General features: G+C 36.2%; 1 long non-coding RNA gene across 2 annotated transcripts in view; it reads left to right on the top strand.

The window, feature by feature from the left end:
• LOC149132424 (uncharacterized) overlaps nt 1-7,500 on the top strand; it is a 15,709-nt gene that overhangs the window by 6,859 nt on the left and 1,350 nt on the right. The gene's annotated exons all lie outside the window — the stretch shown is intronic.

The raw sequence follows: 7,500 nt of genomic DNA, 5'->3' as shown, positions 1-7,500 counted from the left end.
ATATATATATATATATATACATATATATATATATATATATATATATATATATATATATATATATATATATATATATATATATATATATATATATATATATACTGGCAGACAGGAAGACAGGCAGGCAAGCACACAGACAGACACACCGACACACAGACAGACACACCGACACACAGACAGACACACCGACACACAGACAGACACACCGACACACAGACAGTTGGGTGTGTCAGTGTTTTTTTAATTTCTGTTTCGTTGTAAATGTTTGCTTACAATATTTTCTATCATAATACATCAATCTATAAATTTACTTCAACAACATTTGCCGTCTTGACAATGTGACAACATTATTACCGTTGTTTTGTCTTACCTTACATCACACATACACACATAAACACGTGCTCCATTTCTCTGTCATTCTTTCTCTCTTTCCTTCTTACCCTCTCTCTGTCTTCCTCTATCACATTAACTTATCCATTCACACATACACACACACACACACACATTTTCTCTCACACTGACTCTATGATGCTGGTGTACCTTTGTGAATTTTATTTTAAGCTAATGTATATAAACATATTTATCTTTTCTGAGAATGTGAATGAATAACGAGTAAAAGGAGGGAAAATATATATGGTATTTTATGCTTTATGAAACAGACATGCGTTTCAGTAAATTACTGCCAGGATTACGTAACTGCTTGTTTGCATATATACATATATTCTTGCTAAAACGCCTCTTCGGTGATTAACAAAATTACAATTAATGGTGTTAAGCGCTCAATATATATTCCTGTTAAGCAAATTATCAAAATCATCATCAGTGGTACAATGAAGTAAGAGACAAACAAATCGATCGCAGACGTTCGTGACCTCGCCTTCCGATATCCAAATGGGCACAACCATGGCATTGGCCAATAAATAAATAAACAAACTATTATTATTATTATTATTATTATTATTATTATTATTATTATTATTATTATTGGACATTGCTCACATGACTGTAAAACTGTTAAGGCGGCGAGCTGGCAGAATCGTTGGCACGCCGAGACGAATGCTTAGCAACAATTTGACCGTCTGCATGTTCTGAGTTCAAATTCCGCCGTAGTTGACTTTGCCTTTCATCATTTCGGGGCTGATAAATTAAGTACCAGTAGATGTAAACGACATACCCCTAGGGTCGATGTAGTCGACATACCCCTGCCCCAAAAATTTCAGGCCTTGTGCCTATAGTAGAAAGGATTATTATTATTGTTGTTGTTGTTGTTGTTGTTGCTGTTGTTTTTGCTGTTGTCGTTATTATTATTATTATTATTATTATTATTATTATTATTATTATTATTATTATTATTATTATTATTATTATTATTATCATTATCACTACTACTACTACTACAACTACTACTACTACTACTACTACTACTACTACTACTACCACTTGTATTAAGGAGTTTTTAATCGACCACAGACAATATCTCCCTCTCTCTAGAGACATTGCTGTATTATTCGTTATTCCGTTAATAATACTTCCTCCTTATCTGCCATCTCACTTTAATCAGATCAGACACATTTGTTTTTCTTTTTTATCCTCAAAAACAGGGGCAACGACCAAAATGGGGCGGCGAAAGAGACATCGAATTCTCTTTTTCTTTCCTTCCGTGAGAAAATTTATTAATTTTCGTGTTCCGTCCTGACGTCAAAAGTGTTGCTCATGTTTATAACGACGGTGTTGATGCTGGTGTTTATAATGATGTTTATGATGGTACTTATGATGATGTTGACGTTTTATGATGTGGCTTATGATGCTGATCTTGTTTATGATGATGTTTATAACGTTGATGTTTATTTTACTGATGTTGGTGATTGTATAAATGATGATGATTACGATGATCTTGATGGTTAAGAAAGTGATGCTTATGATGAGATTTATGATACTGATGTTGTTCATAATGATGTTTAAGATGATGTTTATGATGATGATGCTAATGTTTATGATGGTGCTTATGATGTTGTTGATGCTAATCATGAGATTTATGATGATGATGCCTATGATGATGTTTAAGATGATGCTGATATTTATACTGTTGCTGTTGATGATTATATCGATGATGATGTTTCTGTAGAATGTTGAAGTTGATGACGTTGATGCTGATGTTAATACTGCTGTTTATGTAGATGTTTATGATGACGATGATGATGTTGATGTTGACGATGTTGATGATTATGATGATACTTATGATGGTGATTTCAGAGTTGATTGTTAATCTTGATGGTCATGTTGATGGTTATAGTTTTGTTGTTGTTGTTGTTGTTGCTCATGCTGCTGAAAGTATGTATATATGCATATGTCTGTCCTGGCACCGCTTGATAACCAGTGTTGCTTTGTTTATGTCCACGCCATTTAGCGATTCGGTAAAAGAGTCTGGTATAATAAGTACCAGACTTTTTTTAAAAAAAGTAAGTATTGGGGTGAAATTGTTCCAATAAAACACCCCAAAGCAGTGCCCCAGCATGGGCGCAGCCGAATGACTGAAAGAAGTATAAAAATAAATGAGACCGAGTTGACATTTATATCCACTTGGAGTGACACTTGGATGGGAAAACGGAGAAATGGTGTGAACAGGTACTAAATGCGGTCCATGACAATGATCTACCCATAATAATCTAGAACAATAATTGTCCAAACTGACAGAGATCAAAACAACTTGCCAGATATAATTAGGGATCCGTTCTATAATTTCTATAATTTCGATTCGTTCTCACTGAAATGTAGCCAGAAAGGAGGTGGAGAAGCTATCGGAGTAAAGGATGTTCACATGGAAACAGACAGGGAATAAACCTACATACAATACCGATAATAATTGGAGCAGTGGATGTGACAAAGAGGAATTTAAACAAAGTCATAGAGCCTATTCTAGGCCTTGCAATTCTACACACTATCCCAATTGATATATTTCTTCTTTAACCTGTTTTGTACTTGGTGAAAATATATTAGTATTAAGATAAATCTCTAAGGAGGCGAACTGGCCGAATCGTCACCACACCAGACAAAATGCTTAGCGGCATTTACCGCGATTTTACGTTCTGAGTTTAAATCCCGCCAAGATGAATATTTTTATTTTATTTTATTTTTTTCCTTTTATCCTTTCAGAATCGATAAAATAAATGCCAATCGAGCACTAGGGTTGGTGTAATCGACTTCTGGCCTTGTGCCAAAATTTGAAACCAACTTTAAGATTTAATCTCAACTCAAAGGCGGCGAATACGCAGAATCATTGCTACAATGGACTAAGTGTCTAGCGACATTTCTTCCGGGTTTGGCTTTACGTTCTGAGTTAAGATCCAACTGACGACGACTTTTTCTTTCATTCTTTCGTGCTGTGGCACCGATGTAATCGATTAACACTCTTCTTCCCCAGAATTCCAGGCTTTCTGCCTGTTGTACAAAAAACGATTTCTCCACTTTATCACAGCTGTCTTCTTTGCCGATAAAACATGTACCAATCATACGTTGTGATATATAAATAGCGAATAATGTCGAAACTTCCTTCCTTGCATAAACGGTCTTTTGTCTTTTACTAACTCCATGTCGGTTTCAAATTCTAACACAAGGCCTGCAAGTTCGAGGTTGAGAGCAAGTTGATTGCATCAACGCCAGTGATCAACTTGTAATTGTCTTATCGACCCCCGAAGGGATGAAAGACAAAGTAGAACCCGGTGGCTTTTGAACTCTGCACGTTAAGTCAAAAGGAATGCCGCTAAGTATTTTGTCCGACGTGCTAACGATTTTGCCAGCTCGCCGCATTCACAAGCTCAGGAATATTGATTTCAAATTTTAGCCCAGGGCCAGCAATTTCGATGGAGGGGGTAAGTCGATTACATCGACCCCAGTACTCAACTAGTGCTTATTTCACCGACCCCGAAAAGGATGAAAGGCAAAGTCGACCTCAGCGGAATTTGAACTCAGAACGTAAAGATAGATGTACAAACTCGGAAATATTGATTATAATAAATAATTCTAAGTATGGATAATGAGGGGACGAGAAAGACGCTTTGTATCTTTTAATTATGTCCCCTTATGCTCTGAATTCAAATCCTGCAACACTGAACTTTTAAAAATACCAGCGGAATACGGAGGATCATTTAACTGATTTTATCATCCCGCTAAAATCTTCTAGCCTTGTGCCAAATTTAGAAATCCTTGTTAAAACAAATTTCTTTCGAAATTAACTGCCAATCAAATTTTCAACTAACTGCCAATCAAATTTTCAACTAACTGCCAATCATTTAATGGCATCAAATGTTATTCCAAAGTGTTTCCATAGATTATCCCAATAATCTTTTGAGCTTTTGACATCGTAATATTAGCAAATATTTGATAAGCATCCGTCCACAAAAGTTGATGTTGTTTGAAATAAATAACCGTGTACCTAGAGACAAGCAAAATTTAAGATTATCCAAATGAAGAGATAACAAATATATTTTCATTATTCAAACGCAGCCGGGTTTTTTAAACTTGATATTTATCCTTTCGATGCACTCAATGAACACCGGTGATCTGCAATAACACATCACAGGCTCAGCAGAGCTGATGACGAAAGCAAATTGGTGCAATCTTATAAGCAGTAATTACCTACCGTTTGGTGCATATATTTATATAATCACGCACATGTATTAGCGTCAAATCTCTTTCTTAAATATAAAAATTGAAAAATTTGGATATATATATATATATATGTAGTTTAGGACAGTCAGTAAGTTATCATAATAGTACTCGGAGTTTCAAATGCCGGAGCAAAGAGCGACGATGCATTCTCGTCGGCTATTAATGTCAATAGATGCTATGAAAAACCATTGAATAAAAGACAGGTTACTCTAATATGTAGCAAAAAATATAAAAGACAAAAAAATACACGCAACCATATTTGCATAATACATAGACGCAGGAGTGGTTATGTGGTAAGTAGCTTGCTTACCAACCACGTGGTTCCGGGTTCAGTCCCACTGCGTAGCATCTTAGGCAAGTGTCTTCTGCTATAGCCTCGGGCCGACCAAACTTTTGTGAGTTATAGGCTTAGTGGAACAGGATCGACCCAGGTCTAAACAACAATAACGTCGTTTTGTATACTTGTGTATTTATCGCTTGGTGTGTATATGTTTTTGCATGTGTCACTGAGTATGTATAGGCTTGTGCATTTATTGCGCTATGCCCGTGTGTTTATGTATGTGTGTCGGCATTCATATGTGTGTATTTTTACAGCTATGTGTGTGGGGTGGTGTCTTCATGTGTATGTTTAGCTAAATTGTCAATCTGTATATCCTATTTAAGGTATATATATATATATATATATATGGTTTTGAAAGCCTTCTAAACTGCTGTAGTTGTCTCGAGAAAGCATCTCTTATACACGTATAGTGTTACAAAACAGAAATATATCGGCAGCAGGAGGTAGAGTAACTCCCAGCAGCGGTGTCTGCATTGCTAGATCTGGGTTTCTGTGTTTTAGGGCTTCATCAATAACGAGTGTCCACTGGCACCACATGCTAAGCAAAAATTGGTTGTTTACTGAAATAGCTAAACAGTGACTGAAAGATCACTGATGTCGCATTTAGCAGGCAAATAGAATAAAAATTCATTGTTAGCGACGGATGCAATATTACTTCAAATAAGCAATCAATCTACCATTCTGAAGCATATCGCTAAAAGTCTTCTAAACTGCGGTATTGTCTCGAGAAAACATCTACCAAAACAAAACACAGAAATATTGTTTTATAAGTGACTTAATATTGACACGATCGTGCAACCTGATAGTTTGTATTTGTGAAGTCATCGATCACATCTGATTCTCAATGTTTTTCCAAATAATATTTGGATTTCCTTTCTTTTGCTATTTCTGTTAATTTTTTTTTTTTTGCTGTTATTTTTTATGATTTAATTTTTTCCTTTAATTTCACGTTTAATTTTATCTTAAATCTATTGTTTGCTGTTGTGTATGGGGGGACGGTTGTGTGTTTGTGTTCATGTTTGTATTCGTGTGTGTGTGTGTGTGTGTGTGTGTGTGTATGTATCCATGTGGATGTTTACATGTGTGTGTTTGTGAGTCTGTATACGTACGCTTATGTTTGCATGTTTATGTTGCAGGTGCGTGTCTGTGTGTGTGTATGCATACAGTAGTAGGTATGTGTGCACGTACGAATGCTTGTATATGTTTGGTGCGGCTGTGTGTAAAGTGTGTGAGTATGTTTCCTGTGTATGCGTGTAAGTGCTTGTGTGTACATGCCTACGTGTGTGTGTGTGTGTGCGTGTGTGTGTGTATGTGCGCGTTCTATTTTCGTTCTTCGGTTTCTTCGTTGTCTCCTAGTTTCGTTGATGTTATTACAGCGTCGACGCTACAAGTTACACTGAGATGTTCACTGTTGCTATTGTTGTTGTTGTTGTTGTTTTCTTGCTGTCACAGTAGTCATGGTGGACGACGTGATCAGAGTGGTAATACAAGTTTGTTTTATTTTGTTTTATTGCGTTGGTAGGGATTAGTTGGCGAGTGGAGGTGGTCGGGCGGGAGCGTTAGTTATTTTAACATGGCTGCTGTTGATTTTTCGCTTCTTTCCTTTTCTTCACTAAACTTTTCATACAACACCTGATACAATTGGGACCTTAAGTTTATTTTTTACCGCACATCCGGCTTTATCCAGCATTTTTTTTAAACCTAAAAATAATCCCTTCTTTGTTTTCTCAATTATCGGTGTGGGTGTGGGTGTGTGCGTGTGTATAGTTATGTGTGTGTATTTATGCATTTATGTGTGTGTGTATGTGTGTGTGTGTGTGTGTGTGTACTTGTGTATTTATCGCTTGGTGTGTATGTGTTTTTGCGTGTGTCACTGAGTATGTATAGGCTTGTATATTTATTGCGTTATGTCCGTGTGTTTATGCATGTGTCAGCGTTCGTATGTGTGTATTTTTGCAGGTATATGTGTGTGTGTGTGTGTGTGTGTCTTTATGTGTATGTCTAGCTATGCATCTATATGTGTGCTTCTATATTTATCTCATTGTGTCTATGTATTCATGTGTGTGTCGTTGTGCATTTGTGTGTATTTGTACAACTATAATATATGCGTGTTTGTACGTGTATGTATGTATGTATGCATCTATATATATATATATATATATATATATATATATATATATATATATATATATATATATATATATGCTTATGCATCAATGTATATGTGATTGCGTGTTTCTCTCTTTGTGCCTTCATGTATGCATATCAGCGTGTGTATGTGTGTATTTGTACAGTGTGTATGCTAGCATGCATGTACGTCTATTTACTTACGCGCGTGTGTGTGTGTTTGTGTGTGTGTGTGTGTGAGTGTGTGTGTGTGTGTGTGTGTGTGTGTGTGTGTGTGTGTGTGTGTGTGTGCGTGCATCTATGCCTCTGTATTAATTTTTCCTCTTCTCCTTTCCATGTTAGATTTTTCTCCTCTTTTCCACCAG

Source organism: Octopus bimaculoides, chromosome 15, assembly GCF_046866305.1.
Source record: "Octopus bimaculoides isolate indiv1 chromosome 15, ASM4686630v1, whole genome shotgun sequence".
NCBI classification, from domain to species: Eukaryota; Metazoa; Mollusca; class Cephalopoda; order Octopoda; family Octopodidae; genus Octopus; species Octopus bimaculoides.
The sequence above is the reverse complement of the archived record's forward strand: the minus strand, read 5'-3'. Positions and strand labels throughout refer to the sequence as shown.